The following is a 13,946-nucleotide window of genomic DNA, read 5'->3' as shown; positions in this document are numbered from 1 at the left end:
ATTAGCACTTTCGAATCCCGGAAATCCTGACAGGCGCAAAACCCGACGGACTATTTATCTGTTTGGTCGTTTGCTCCAGTTTTTTTTTCCGCCGAGGTTCTGATTTATCGCCGACACCAATACGTCAAACGGAGCGGACGGAATCTACGGCGACAAAGCAAGGACAAAAACACTCCAAAACAAGACGTGTACTGTAGAGGGAGCGTGACAGGCGAGCGCGCGCGGCCCCATTGTTCCGTTGAGTGAAAAATTACAGAGGGCCGTGAACGCAGCATCGGTGACGAGCTATCAAAACGCCAAACGCACACACAAACCCCCGGCCGGCCCCGAAAAACCCGGATTCACACGAACGCCACACGCTGCGTTTGAGTGACAGGCTCATAGTGGGAAAGAGCAGTGTTTTCAGACATTGGCTCCGCACCCCCCCCCCCCCCCCCCGCGGGAAACTGCCGCAGACGCACAATCACACACCCGACTGCGAAAGACGCGGAGGTAAGACGCTAAATTAAGACGCGAAAGGAGACGATCGACAACACTCTCCACGTTCACATGAGAACTTTAAATCTGAATCAAATCATTTAAATCTGAATCAAATCATTTAAATCTGAATCAAATCATTTAAATCTGAATTTAAATGAATTACGCTTTAAAAAAAAACAGAACGCTTGACTCCTACATTAGAAAAAACAACATCTGGGTGAGTGAAAACGACTTCATTTAAGAACGTTTTTACTTTATTTGAGTCGATTCAACTCGAAAAGTAAAATTATTGATCAATAAAATAGGTTTGTTATTTTAAGTACAAAAAGTCTTGTTCCACTGCAGATAATTTTACTTCAAAGTGAAATTGACGCAAATCATGATCAAACTTTCTTTCTAAATCGTTTTAATTTGGCTAGATTTTGTTTTTTGCAAAGAATTATTCAAAAAAAAAAAAATCATTTTAATCCGTGTGTCATTCATCCGTTTGTTTTTCAAAATAAAATCAAAAATAAGAAAATGAAAAAAAAACAAAAAACTATTGTCTTCATTATTTGTCTCCAAAACCAAAAATGTAAAAAAAAAACAAGATAAGAAACCAGGACTGAACCAGGACTGAACCAGGACTGAACCAGGACTGAACCAGGACTGAACCAGGACTGAACCCTTTTCAGTCCTGGTCTCAGTCCTGGTTTGGTCTCTGAGCCTCGGCTCTGGCCATGGGTTCCGAGCTCCGAGCTTGTGGAGGCTCGAATTCGAACCTCAGAGTCCAATCTGGTCCGGTCCCGGTCTCGGTCCCAGTCTCGGTCCCGGTCTCGGTCTCAGTCCCGGTCCCGGTCCCGGTCTCAGTCCCGGTCTCGGTCGTCCCGGTCTCAGTCCGGTCTCAGTCCGGTCTCAGGTCCCGGTCTCAGTCCCGTCTCAGTCCCGGGTCTCAGTCCCGTCAGTCCCGGTCTCAGTCCCGGTCTCAGTCCCGTCTCGTCGGTCTCAGTCCGGTCCGTCTCAGTCTCGGTCCGGTCTCAGTCTCGGTCCCGTCTCAGTCCCGGTCTCCGGTCTCAGTCCCGGTCTCGGTCTCTCAGTCTGGTCTCAGTCCGGTCTCGGTCTCAGTCCCGGTCTCGGTCTCAGTCCCGGTCTCAGTCCCGGTCTCAGTCCGGTCTCAGTCCCGGTCTCAGTCCGGTCTCAGTCCCGGTCTCAGTCCCGGTCTCGGTCTCGGTCCGGTCGGTCTCAGGTCCTGGTCTCAGTCCTGGTCTCAGTCCTGGTCTCAGTCCTGGTCTCAGTCCCTGGTCTCAGTCTCCGGTCTCAGTCCGGTCTTCAGTCTCAGTCTCGGTCTCAGGTCGGTCCTGGTCTCAGTGGTCTCAGTCCTGGTCTCAGTCCTGGTCTCAGTCTCGGTCTTGGTCTTGGTCTCAGTCTCGGTCTCAGTCCCGGGTCTCAGTCCCGGTCTCAGTCTCGGTCTCAGTCCCGGTCTCAGGTCTTGGTCTCAGTCTCGGTCTCAGTCCCGCTCTGCCATTTTTCCAAATGAAAACAGACACAGAAGAATCGCGCAGCCAAATTTGATTTTTCTGGAGCGAAGAGCAGATTTACTCAAAGACCAAAGTCCTGGACGCACGAAGGAAGTGAACGACTCAGAAACAGTGAAGCATCAAACTCAGAGCGTTTGACACGATCAGCGACATCTGTGTTTGGTCTGAACACGACTTGAAACAGATTTGATTTGATCTCACAGGCCAAATATTATTATATCACGGACCAAACTTGGCCCCCGGGCCTGAGTTTGTCATGTCCGTCCTGGGACCTGGTGGTGTCCACATCTGTGTCCAACAAACTGTTCAAGAACTGAACTGAATCATGATTTACAAAAACTATTTATTGTGTTTGATTAAAATGATTAAAATATAAAATGAATGTTTTATAAATCATATGTGGACATAAAAATATAAAAATATAACTGTTTGTTTTTGCCTCATCACGTCCCAATCAGCACAAATAACAAATCAATAAAGAAAAACAAAAAAAAAAAAAAAATCAATAAAGCCACAAGAGCTCGAGTCCTGAGAGGCTGTGTTAAAATAAAGAAACGACATTAGAACATAGATCAGAAAAAAGTGTAACATGGACCCTTTAACACTCTGCTCCACCTTGTGATGTCATGCAGTGATACAGGAAGTGCTCCACTGTGTTTTTAAACCCCACACTCCGTTCACTGGAATCACCTGGATCATTTCAGCTCTGGAATGTGCTGCATTTTTGTATGAAAATCGCTCTGTCAATAAAGTTTGACTGATCGAATTTCTTTACCCGACTGAACTAAAGGTTAAAAAGAAGAAGCTGGTCACTTGAAAACTACCACTTCATGACATCACAAGGTGGAACAGAGCGTTTTGCACAATGCAGAGTTACTCAAACATGTGTAAATGAAACAAAGTGTGTTCTTTAATCCTCGACAGGCGCTCGCCGCGTCTCCACATTACCATAATTCACTGTAAATTTAACAACAATTCGCGTAAAAAAAAAAAGCCCCAAAAGTTGTTAGGAAAAAGGCGTCATTCCGGAGGCAGCGTTCGAGTTAAGCTAAAGACCTATGATTATCTTTTTACGGATGCATTTAAAAGTTAAAATACAAAGTTATTGTCTTAGGAAAACAAAAGCTCCATTTTGAAACGATTGTCTCTGGTTGGACAGCTCCCTCTTCCTGTCCACGTCCCTTTATTATCCCATCACAAAAGAGGAATCCAAGTTTTTTAAAAGTTCGTTTATTTGTTCCCGAGCTGCTGCTTTTTTTTTTTTTTTTTTTTTCCCGCTTTTTTTTTTTTTTCTGTCTCCCACGGCGACGGTCAGACATTGAGAAATCTTCCTGTCTGAAGTCACGCTAACCGCCATTATTATTCTAATCATGATGACATGTTTTTAAATTCTTTATTAGAGGTTTTCATTAATAATACGCTGTCTTTGCGCGCGCGGGGGGAGGGACGAACACACACACACACACACACACACACGCGCGCAACGAACGGAAAGAGAAAAAAACGAGGGAGGAGGAGGAGAGAGGAGGTGTGGAGAAAAAAAAAAAAAAAAAAAAAAAAAAAACATGCCCGAAATAAAACAATAGACGAAGAATTGTTGTTTTTTCTAATTACCAATGAGTGTGTTGGTTAATAACATGTTGTCACGGTAACATTGGAAGTGGGCGACGCAACTGGGCATGTGCGGGCTTGTCACGGTTTAAATTGATTTTAGCTGTAATTATTCGAGTAATAACAGAGTGTCGGGGGTTTTTATGAGTGGACTGATTTGAGTTTTAATAATACGCTGCCCGGAGGAAAAGCGCGGCGGCGAAGCAGGCGTCCAGGCGCGGCGGCGGCGGCGGCGGCGGCGGCGGAGTGGGCCGTACAGTAACTTTTACATCACCAAATTAAACATCAGACGCTTTTACTAGAAACGTGCAGGTTTGGTTAAAGACGCACAGACGAACTTTTCTGATGGAGCGTTTGACCGTCCGTGAGTCGGTTTGGTTCTGTGGAGGTTTGTGTTGTAAGTCAAGAGCGAATTAATCCAGACCAAGACCAGACCAAGACCACAGGGTCCAGAGACCAGGACCAGACCGAGACCACAGGGTCCAGAGACCAGGACCAGACCGAGACCACAGGGTCCAGAGACCAGGACCAGACCGAGACCACAGGGTCCAGAGACCAGACCACAGGGTCCAGAGACCAGACCAGACCAAGACCACAGGGTCCAGAGACCAGGACCAGACCGAGACCACAGGGTCCAGAGACCAGGACCAGACCGAGACCACAGGGTCCAGAGACCAGGACCAGACCGAGACCACAGGGTCCAGAGACCAGGACCAGACCGAGACCACAGGGTCCAGAGACCAGGACCAGACCGAGACCACAGGGTCCAAAGACCAGGACCAGACCGAGACCACAGGGTCCAGAGACCAGGACCAGACCGAGACCACAGGGTCCAGAGACCAGGACCAGACCGAGACCACAGGGTCCAGAGACCAGGACCAGACCGAGACCACAGGGTCCAGAGACCAGGACCAGACCGAGACCACAACCCATCAAGACCAAATCAAGACCATCTTTGTCATTTTCAACATTATTTTGACACAAATATATCCATGTTTTTCTAAATCCATCTCAGTTTGATCTGGTTGATTTTCATTTAGGCCTAAAATGATCCAAACAAACTGTTCTGCACTGAAACACACTTTTCTGGACCCTCACCACAGTTTGAGAAGCTCTTCTTTAAGAGAACTTTCTCTTACTTTACACAAAACTGTGAACCAAGTGGGTTGGATTTTTAATTATTGGATTATTTCAAGTTTCTAACAGGAGTTCGATTCTCTTCCTGGTTGTGCAGCGTCATTTACCTCTGCACATTTAACAAACCAAACACACGTCATGACAAACACAGGTGCATTTGTGAACTTTTATTAAACAAACTTCAGCCAAACGTCGCAGCAAGAAGCTCATAAATATGAAACATGATCAGACTCGACGAGTGTCAGAGTCTGGGACAAGAACGAGTGTGAACGCGGTCGAGCCCGAGACGAGACCAAGACCATCAAAAAAGTCTCGAGACTAAGATCGATCGAGTACGACGACACTAATGGAGATGACACATTCTGTCTGTCAATCTGTCAATCTGTCAATCTCAGTTTTGGATTCAGTTTGGGTCGGAGGCTCAGCAGCGTCACACTGAGACAGAGACACTGAACTTTAGTCAAATTGTGCAGATTTAAGGCAAAAGGTGAAATTCAGTTTGTCAAATGAACAAAAATTTATTTGGTCAAAAACATTTTCGTCCAGTTCAGAAGCTTGGATGAGCTGCTAAACATATTCAACCAAATAAACTTTTGTTCAGTCGACAAATCGAATTCCGTCTTTTGTCGTGGATTCTCCCTGAACGACTGAGAGATTTTACACTTCTGCAGATTAAAGTCAAAACTTGTGAACATGAGGAGACAAAAAGACAAACTGTGGTTCAGGTTACAGGTGTAAATCCTCATCACGAGCTCCGACTGACACACGACCGACTGAAACATCGAATAAAAACACTGAGATCAACCAGAGCAGAGATCATCATCTGTAGAGCTTTAGATTTTTGCCACAGCTCCACCTCTACTTCACATTTACTCAGTTACAGGTGGTTTTATTGCTCAAAAACACCTCGTTTTTTTTTCCTTAAAGGTTGTATAGAGGATTTTTTTAAGGGAAGAGAAATACAGCGACAGTCCTTGTGCGCGTTCAGAATCACTGTTGAAGTTTCCTGTCTAGAAGTAATTCAGCGACCGACGCGTCAGTTTTTAGACCCTTCGTCTGCTTCGGTCGCGCCATCGCTGGACGAGATCTCCAAGAATCACCTCAGTTTGGCTTTGCTCCTTTTCCTCTTCTCTTCTTCTTTCAGCGACCTCAAAAACGGACTTTCTTTCGCGGCGAACCGGTCGTGGATTCTCGTCCGCCGTCGCGACAAACTTTGTGCGAAATGCGAGGAAGCGACAGTTCGAAAAAGCCTCTAAGAACCGCTGCGTAAACCACGTAATCCCCGCGCTCCGACGAGTCAGTTACACTAGGGAGTTTGATTGACAACCCAACAGCCAATAGAAAATGAGGGAGCCTCGTTTTCTATTGGCTGATGTTTATCTGGCCTCAACACGTCCACAGTTGATAGATTTTCGTTCTTTTTTTTTTTGGTCATCATAATTACAAAGCTGCTGCGTCTCTGTGATGGTATTTTAATCTTTCACTGACAGTTTGAAACTAAAAAAAAATCCTCCATACAACCTTTAATAACAAAACTGAGCACTTCCTCCAACACTGGACCATGACTTGTTGGAAAAAGTCCTTTTTAAACAGTTTTTAAGTGATATTTCTACTTCCCTCCTTCACTGTAGAAGCACATTATTGAAGTTTCTACAGTCGTTTAATAAAAATGTAAATCAAAAAAGTTTATGCTTCAGTCTGTTTATGTTTTACTAATAACAAATGTAGTGGATTAGAGTAGATTTACTAAAAAATTGCGGTAAACAGTAAAACATTTGTATTGAAGGCACCAAAAAGTTGTAAGTTTTTTGTGTTCTAATTATGTTTTGTTGAAAAAGACTAAAAATATGAATTATAAACTGTTTAAAACTTTATGCAATGAACTGAAAGACTTAACCTGTAAAATTGACTTTAGTACTTAAATTTTTAGAGTAAGTTTGCATTTTTTGTACTTAAATTTTTAATCTAATCACTTTCATTACATTTTTTTGACTTGTCGGGTTTTACGGCGCACAGAGAAAGTTACGCAATGCAGCTTTAAAGCACAGACGAGGTTAAACTAGTCGTTCTTTAAAACACAAAACAGTTTGCGTCGTTACGTTTAAGATTTTAAAAAGTGTTTTCTTCTCAAAACGCCGGTGAAAATACGAAGAACGTGAATGTAAACAGAATGTGAATCTATTTCCGTCCTTTTTTTCTTACGTCCTCATATTCTCTCTCTTTTTCCCTCCTCTTTCTTCTTTCCTTCTTTCTCTCTTCTTCATCGTCGCTTCTGTGTTGACGTATTGGACACAGGACAGATTTACACTACGGCCGTTTTATCACGGAGAAAAAGTGAAAGCCGAGGGGGAAAAAAAAAGAGGAGCGGAGACAGGAGAGGTCAGGGAGAGGGACGGGGGCAAACGGCAGGGACAAACGGCAGGGACAAAGGGCAGGGACGGGGGCTAAAGACGGGGACAGCGACAGGGGCAGCTCCGGCACCTGACAAATGACGCCGGCGAACGTCTCCTCCGGCCGAACTGCTCTCCACAAAATAATAAAAAATAACGACAAAACTGAAGCCCGGAGGTGTGTAGTACTCGTTTACTTTTACTCCGGTTACTTTTTTAAACGCATAGTACTTTTACGAGTACTTTTCCGGCCGCGTACTTTTACTCCGACTCGAGTTATTTGTGAAAACGCCAGATTTCTGTGACGTTTTTTAGTTCAGTTTTGAGAATAAATCAAACGTTGCCTCCAGACGTTTACTCTTAAAAGCTGCACCGTGTAACTTTTCCGGCGCTCGTTTCCATGGATACGTCAGAATGTTCCGCGGTGTGACTTCAAACAGCTCGACTTTACTTTTATCCGATCACAGGTGCAGGTTTTGGAGCTCGGAAAGTCCCTCGAAAAACAGACGTCGTGGCTGTGAGCGGCGTCGCCTCTCCACAGATCTGACCCGGAACTTGAACTAGTTTGGTCTCAGTGGAGATAGAAAGGTTTAAAGCCATACTGCGGAACATTCCAGACGAAGCAAAAAGCAAGTATACTCAGTTTTCTGTTATACGCAACTTTTTGAGAGATTTTTTTTTCTCATTCAAAAAACATAATGTGTAGTTTTAAATTGTTTGTCGCTACGGTAACAGTCCAATTTCAACTATTTTCTTTCACAGATCTGACCTGGAACTTGGTCTGGTTTGGTCTCCATGACGATAGAAACACTGTAAACCTGAACAATTAAGCAGTAATTAAAAAAATTTAGGTAAACGGTTGCCTGACTTTTTTTAAGTTTATAATTTTATTGTTTTTAATTAATGTATATTTAAAAAAAAAAAAAAAAAAAAGAGTAAGTATCACATAAAATCTTTAATTAAATTTAGTGTTAAAAAAAAAAAAAAAAAAAAAAAACATTCCTTAAAATATTTTATTATGGGTATTTTTTTTTCTTTTTTTTTTTATTAATACTAAAGATTTTACTTGGACATATTTTTTTAATTTACAGTAATTAAAAAAGTTGGATTACATTTTTTTTTTTTTTTTAAGTTAGACAAACATTTATCTCTCTTTTTTTTTTTTTTAAATTACTGCTTAATTGTTCGGGTTTACAATGTTTCTATCGTCACGGAGACCAAACCAGACCGAGTTCCAGGTCAGATCTGTGGAAGAAAACAGTGGAAATTGGACTGTTACCATAGCAACAAGCAATACAACTTCATATTAGATCTTCTGAAAAAAAAAAAAAAAAAGTAAAACGTTGCAGAAAAAACAAAACCGTAAATATTCTTGCTTTTTACTTTGTCTGGAATGTTCCACAGTATGACATTAAACCTTTCTATCTGCACGGAGACCAAACTAGATTCGAGTTCCAGGTCAGATCTGTGGAGAGGCGACGCCGCTCACAGTCACAATGTCTGTTTTTCTATTTTATATTTTTGAAAACTCTGTAAAACCTGCACCTGTGATTGAGTAAATGTAAAGTCGAGCTGTTTAATGTCACACTGCGGAACATTTTTACTTTACTTAAATAAATAAAAATATAAAAATTCTAACAAAAATACAGTTACTATACTTAATAAAAAGTGAAAAAACATTAAAATTTCACACAATAAATTTCCAAACTAGATTTACTCCATTTCGGTGATAAACTCTAAAGAGACACAAACGCTTTTCCCCCACATTTTTCAAACCATTTTAACATTTTTTTAACAGTTCAAGAGTTAAATAAAGTCGACGCGAGTAAAAACAGCCGTAAATTTACTCTGTCAAATTATTTTTAAATCTGAAGTCTGTGGGAAAAAGCTTCAGACACGGAGACACGGAAAACACAAAAGTACAAAAAAACGAAAAGATTTTGACGGACACTCCAGGCCAGAAAAGTTACACAATGCGGCTTTAAACCCGTCTATCTCACAAGAGACAACTGTAGACGCCGTTACAGGTCAGATCTGTGGAGAGGCGGCCCATTTACAGAGAGAATTTTTGTATTTTTGAGAAACAGAAACACCCAAAATGAAAAAATTAAAGTCTTTTCTTGAGTCGTAAATGTTTTTATTCAGACGCACAACTACACAAAAACTGCGTGTGTCGTTTGGAGAGGAGACAGGAGAGGGGACGAGGAGTTAGGAGGTAGGAGTTAGGAGTTAGGAGGTAGGAGGTAGGAGGCAGTGGAGGTGTGAACGGCGGGAGATTCTGGTGACAGCGTCTAATGTGATTTCTAAAGCAATCTGCTAAAGTGCATCGACTCTAATCTGGTTTAACAACGCACACGTGCACACACACACACACACACACACACACATCTGTACGCACACACACACACACATCTGTACACACACACACACATCTGTACACACACACAGACCTATACACACACACTCACACACCTACAACGTTCACACAAAGACACAGAGACGCAGATACATACTGACACATACACAGGTACCTACAACACACACACACACATCTATACACACACACACACAGGCGTACCTACAACACACACACCTATACACACTGACAAAAACACAGCTATACACACACACAGACGTACCTACAACACACACACCTATACACACTGATATACACCAAAGTACCTACAACACACACAGACACACACACACAGAGACAGACACACACACACACAAACACACACACACACAGATGTACCTAGAACATACACACACACACCCCTACACACACAGACACACAGATACATACTGACACACACACACACCCACAACATACACACACACAGAGACGTACCTACAACACACACACCATACACATTGACACACAAACACACACACACGCAGATGTACGTAGAACATACACACACACACACACACAGACGTACCTAGAACACACACACACCTACACACACAGACACACAGACGTACCTACAACACACACACCATACACATTGACACACACACACAGATGTACCTAGAACATACACACACACCCCTACACACACATAGATGTACCTACAACACACACACAACACACATCTATACCAGCAACACACACACACACACGCATACACTGACACACATAACCTACAACACACAGACACACACGCACATACACACACCTATGCACACATACTTATACCACCTACACTGCAAACACACACACACACACACACCTATACACACATGGAGATATGTCAGTGTGTCTGTGATCAAATAAATCTCTCTTCATTCACAAAAACATTTCTTGGTCCAGAAATAAACAGAACGACACAAATAAAATCCATGACGCACAAATAAACATAAAAACTTTCACAAAAACAGAAGAAAATGTGTGGAGATTCACAAACGTCACTGCAGGTTCTTTTATTTAAACTGATGAACCTGCTGCGTTTACAAAACTCTGTACAGGTTTGTTGTTTCTAGAGACGCAGCGATAGTTTTCACACGATTCGATACGTGTCTCGATACACAAGGGTTCGGTCAAGTGTTAACGGAGGAAAACAGAGGCAGATTTTTGACATTCAAATGTCTCTTATTCAGAAACTAGAGGAACTATTGAAATAAGTAAAGTATCAGAATGTAGGAAAGAGTTACACTCCAACAGGGTCAAGTTAAACCTGTGAGATTCTTTCAAGTTCAAGACAAAAAATTAAAAAAAACTCATGTCGGTAACGGAGGGAATGAAATATGCAGCACTTTTTGGTCAATAAATCCAAACAGTGATAACTCTTGGTTCTCACTTACATATCCTTAACAAACTGGTTTGAATATTTGCTTCATATAGTTTTCTACCATATGGTACAAGATTAGGTTGAAAAACCTCTGACTTTTTGACTCATGAGATTTTTTATTAAGAAAGTTCATGGTAACGGAGGGAAAAGTAACGGAGGGAAAATTGTACAAACAAGTAGAAGCTGCAGGATTTTACATCATTTGTGGCTTTTTTCTTCTGAAAACTTTAATATTACTTCAAAATGAAAGGAAACTATTTCTATAAAATATGTCAGTCCTTCCAAGAACATTTTTATCATTTTAAATACTTTTTTTTTTTTTCCTGTCCCTTCATCAACAGTTCAAAGATGGAATAACACAAGATATGATGAAATACAAACATTTATTTACATGATTTTGTCTTTGAAATTTGGGAAATAATGTTTGTTCCATGTTTCATTCATGGTCTGTTTAAAACATATGGAACTTTACAACCAAAAATGGAACAGAAAAAAGGTCAACAGTTTGATAAACTCGAGTACATATGGATCTGTTCAATACATTTTTATATCAGATGAATTAATTTTTGGTCTTGTTGTTTACTTCTGCTTGACTCAGTCTCAATATTGATGTTTTAGGCCACAAAAAAAGTCAAAATGTGTAAATTTTTTCCGTTAATGAGTAAAATATAAAAACACTAATATAATGAAACGTAATAACAACACACACACTCTCTCCTTCTCTCCCTCCTCGATTCTCTCTCTCCCTCCTTCTCTTCTTCCTACCCTCTCTCTCTTCCTCCCTTTCCCTGTTTCTCTCTCTTCCTCCTTCTCTCTCTTGCCCTCACTCTCCTCTCCTTCTCTCTCTCTCTTCTCTCTCTCTCTCTCTCTCTTCTCTCTCTCTCTCTCTCTCTCTCTCTCTCTCTCTCCTTCTCTCCGTCCTTTCTCTCTCTTTCTCTCTCCCTCCTTCTCTTCTTCCTACTCTCTCTCCCTCGCTCCCCCCCTTTCCCTGGTTCTCTCTCTCTGTCCTTCCTTCTCTCTCTTTTCCCCCCTCCCTCCCTCCCTTCCCTCCCTGATTATCTCTTCCCTCCTTTCTCCTTCTCTCTTTTCCTCCCCTCTCCTTCCTTCTCTCTCTCCCTCCCTCACCTCCCTAATTCTCTCTCCTTCCTTTTTCCCCTCTCCCTCTCTCCTTCTCCCCCCTCTCTCCCTCCCTCTGCAGCTTCATCTCTCTCTCTCTCTCTCTCTCTCTCTCTCGTATTTATTCACTTCTTTTCTTTGTGAAACTTTATCCTTTTTTTCCCCGACAGCACCTCACTCTGTTCTCGATCGCCCGCAAACACCGCAGACACTCGATCACTTTACTACGCCTTTCATCTCCTCCCTCTATCCCTCTATCCCTCTCTCTATCCACCCCTCCCTCCCTCCCTCCCTCCCTCCTCTCTCCTCTCTCGGTCTCTGCACGCCTCTCTCTCTCTCATCTCTATCTCTTCTGTTTTTATTTCTCTCTCTCCTCTTTATTTCTATTTCTCCTTTCTTCTTCTCTCTCTCTTTCTCTCTCTCTCTTTCTCTCTCATCCCTCCTTCTCTTCTCTCTCTCCAAATAAACCTTCCAAATGTCGAGGGGAAACAAATAAAACACGGTTAAAAGTTCAGAAAAGTCCATTTTGCTGCACATCCTCTCCTCCTTTATTTAATCCTTAATTTAATCCAATTCTTGTTACTCGTCTCCTTGCTCCTGTCCTTACTCGCCTCCTTTCTCGTCTCCTTGTTCGTCTCCTTGTTCATCTCCTTGCTCCTCTCTTTACTCGCCTCCTTGTTCTTCTCCTTACGCAGCTCCTTCCTCCTCTCCTTGCTTGTCTCCTTGCTCCAGTCGTTACTTCTCTCCTTACTCGCCTCCTTATTCCTCTCCTTTCTCTTCTCGTTGTTCATCTCCTTGCTCGTCTCCTTGCTCCTCTCTTTATTCGTCTCTGTACTCGTCTCCTTTCTCCCGTCCTTCCTCCTCTACTTGCTTTTCTTGTTGCTCGTCTCCTTACTCCTGTCCTTACTCGCCTCATTGATCCTCTCCTTGCTCTTCTCCTTATTCACCTCCTTGCTTGTCTCCTGTCACCTCACACGTCTCCTCCTCCTTACTCCTCTCCTTACCTCTTTACTCGCCTCCTCCTCCCTCAACCTCCTCCCTCACCTCCTCGTCTCCTCCCTCGTCTCATTTCCAGCGCGGACAGCAGCTAAGCGCCTCCTCCCTCCTCTCCTCCTTCCTTGTCTCCCCTTCTCCTCCCTCACCTCCTCGCTTCCTCCCTTATCTCCTTGCCTCCTCCCTCATCTCCTCGCCTCCACCCTCATCTCCTCCCTCACCTCCTCGTCGCCTCGCCTCCTTGTCTCCTCGCCTCCTCCCTCGCCTCCTCCCCTCCCTTGTCTCCTCCCTCATCTCCTCGCCTCCTCCCTAACCTCCTCCCGCATCTCCTCCCTCGCCTCCTCGCTTCCTCCTGCCTCGTCTCCTCCCATGCCTCCTCTTCTCCTCCCCCACCTCCTCCTTCACCTCCTTCCTCCTCATCTCTTCCCTCGTCTCCTCGCCTCGTCTACTCGCCTCCTCCCTCGCCTCCTATTCTCCTCGTCTCCTCCCTGACCTCCTCGTCTCCTCCCTCACCTCCTCATCTCCTCTCTCACGTCCTCCCTCGTCTCCTCCTCCCTCGCCTCATCCCTCGTCTCGTTTCCAGCGCGGACAGCAGCTAAGCGCCCATGACCTGGCCTCCTCCCTCCAATCCTCCCTCGTCTCCTCGCCTCCTCCCTTGTCACCTCGTCTCCTCCTCCTTCTCCTCCTCCCTCCCCTCCTCCCTCGTCTCCTCCTCCCTTGTCTCCTCGCCTCCTCCCTCGTCTCCTCGTCTCGTTTCCAGCGGGGACAGCAGCTAAGCGCCCGTGACCTCGCCGACCCGATTTAACCTTTATCAATAAACCAGGAGCACAAAGCGTCCGAAACCGAAGCCTCCAAAACAAAACACACACCAGCGAACCAACGAAAGAAAGAACGAAACCCGAGCCGCCGTG

This window comes from Boleophthalmus pectinirostris, unplaced genomic scaffold (genome assembly GCF_026225935.1).
Source record: "Boleophthalmus pectinirostris isolate CB_2022bp ecotype Guang Dong unplaced genomic scaffold, ASM2622593v1 HiC_scaffold_20, whole genome shotgun sequence".
Taxonomy (NCBI): domain Eukaryota; kingdom Metazoa; phylum Chordata; class Actinopteri; order Gobiiformes; family Gobiidae; genus Boleophthalmus; species Boleophthalmus pectinirostris.
The sequence above is the reverse complement of the archived record's forward strand: the minus strand, read 5'-3'. Positions refer to the sequence as shown.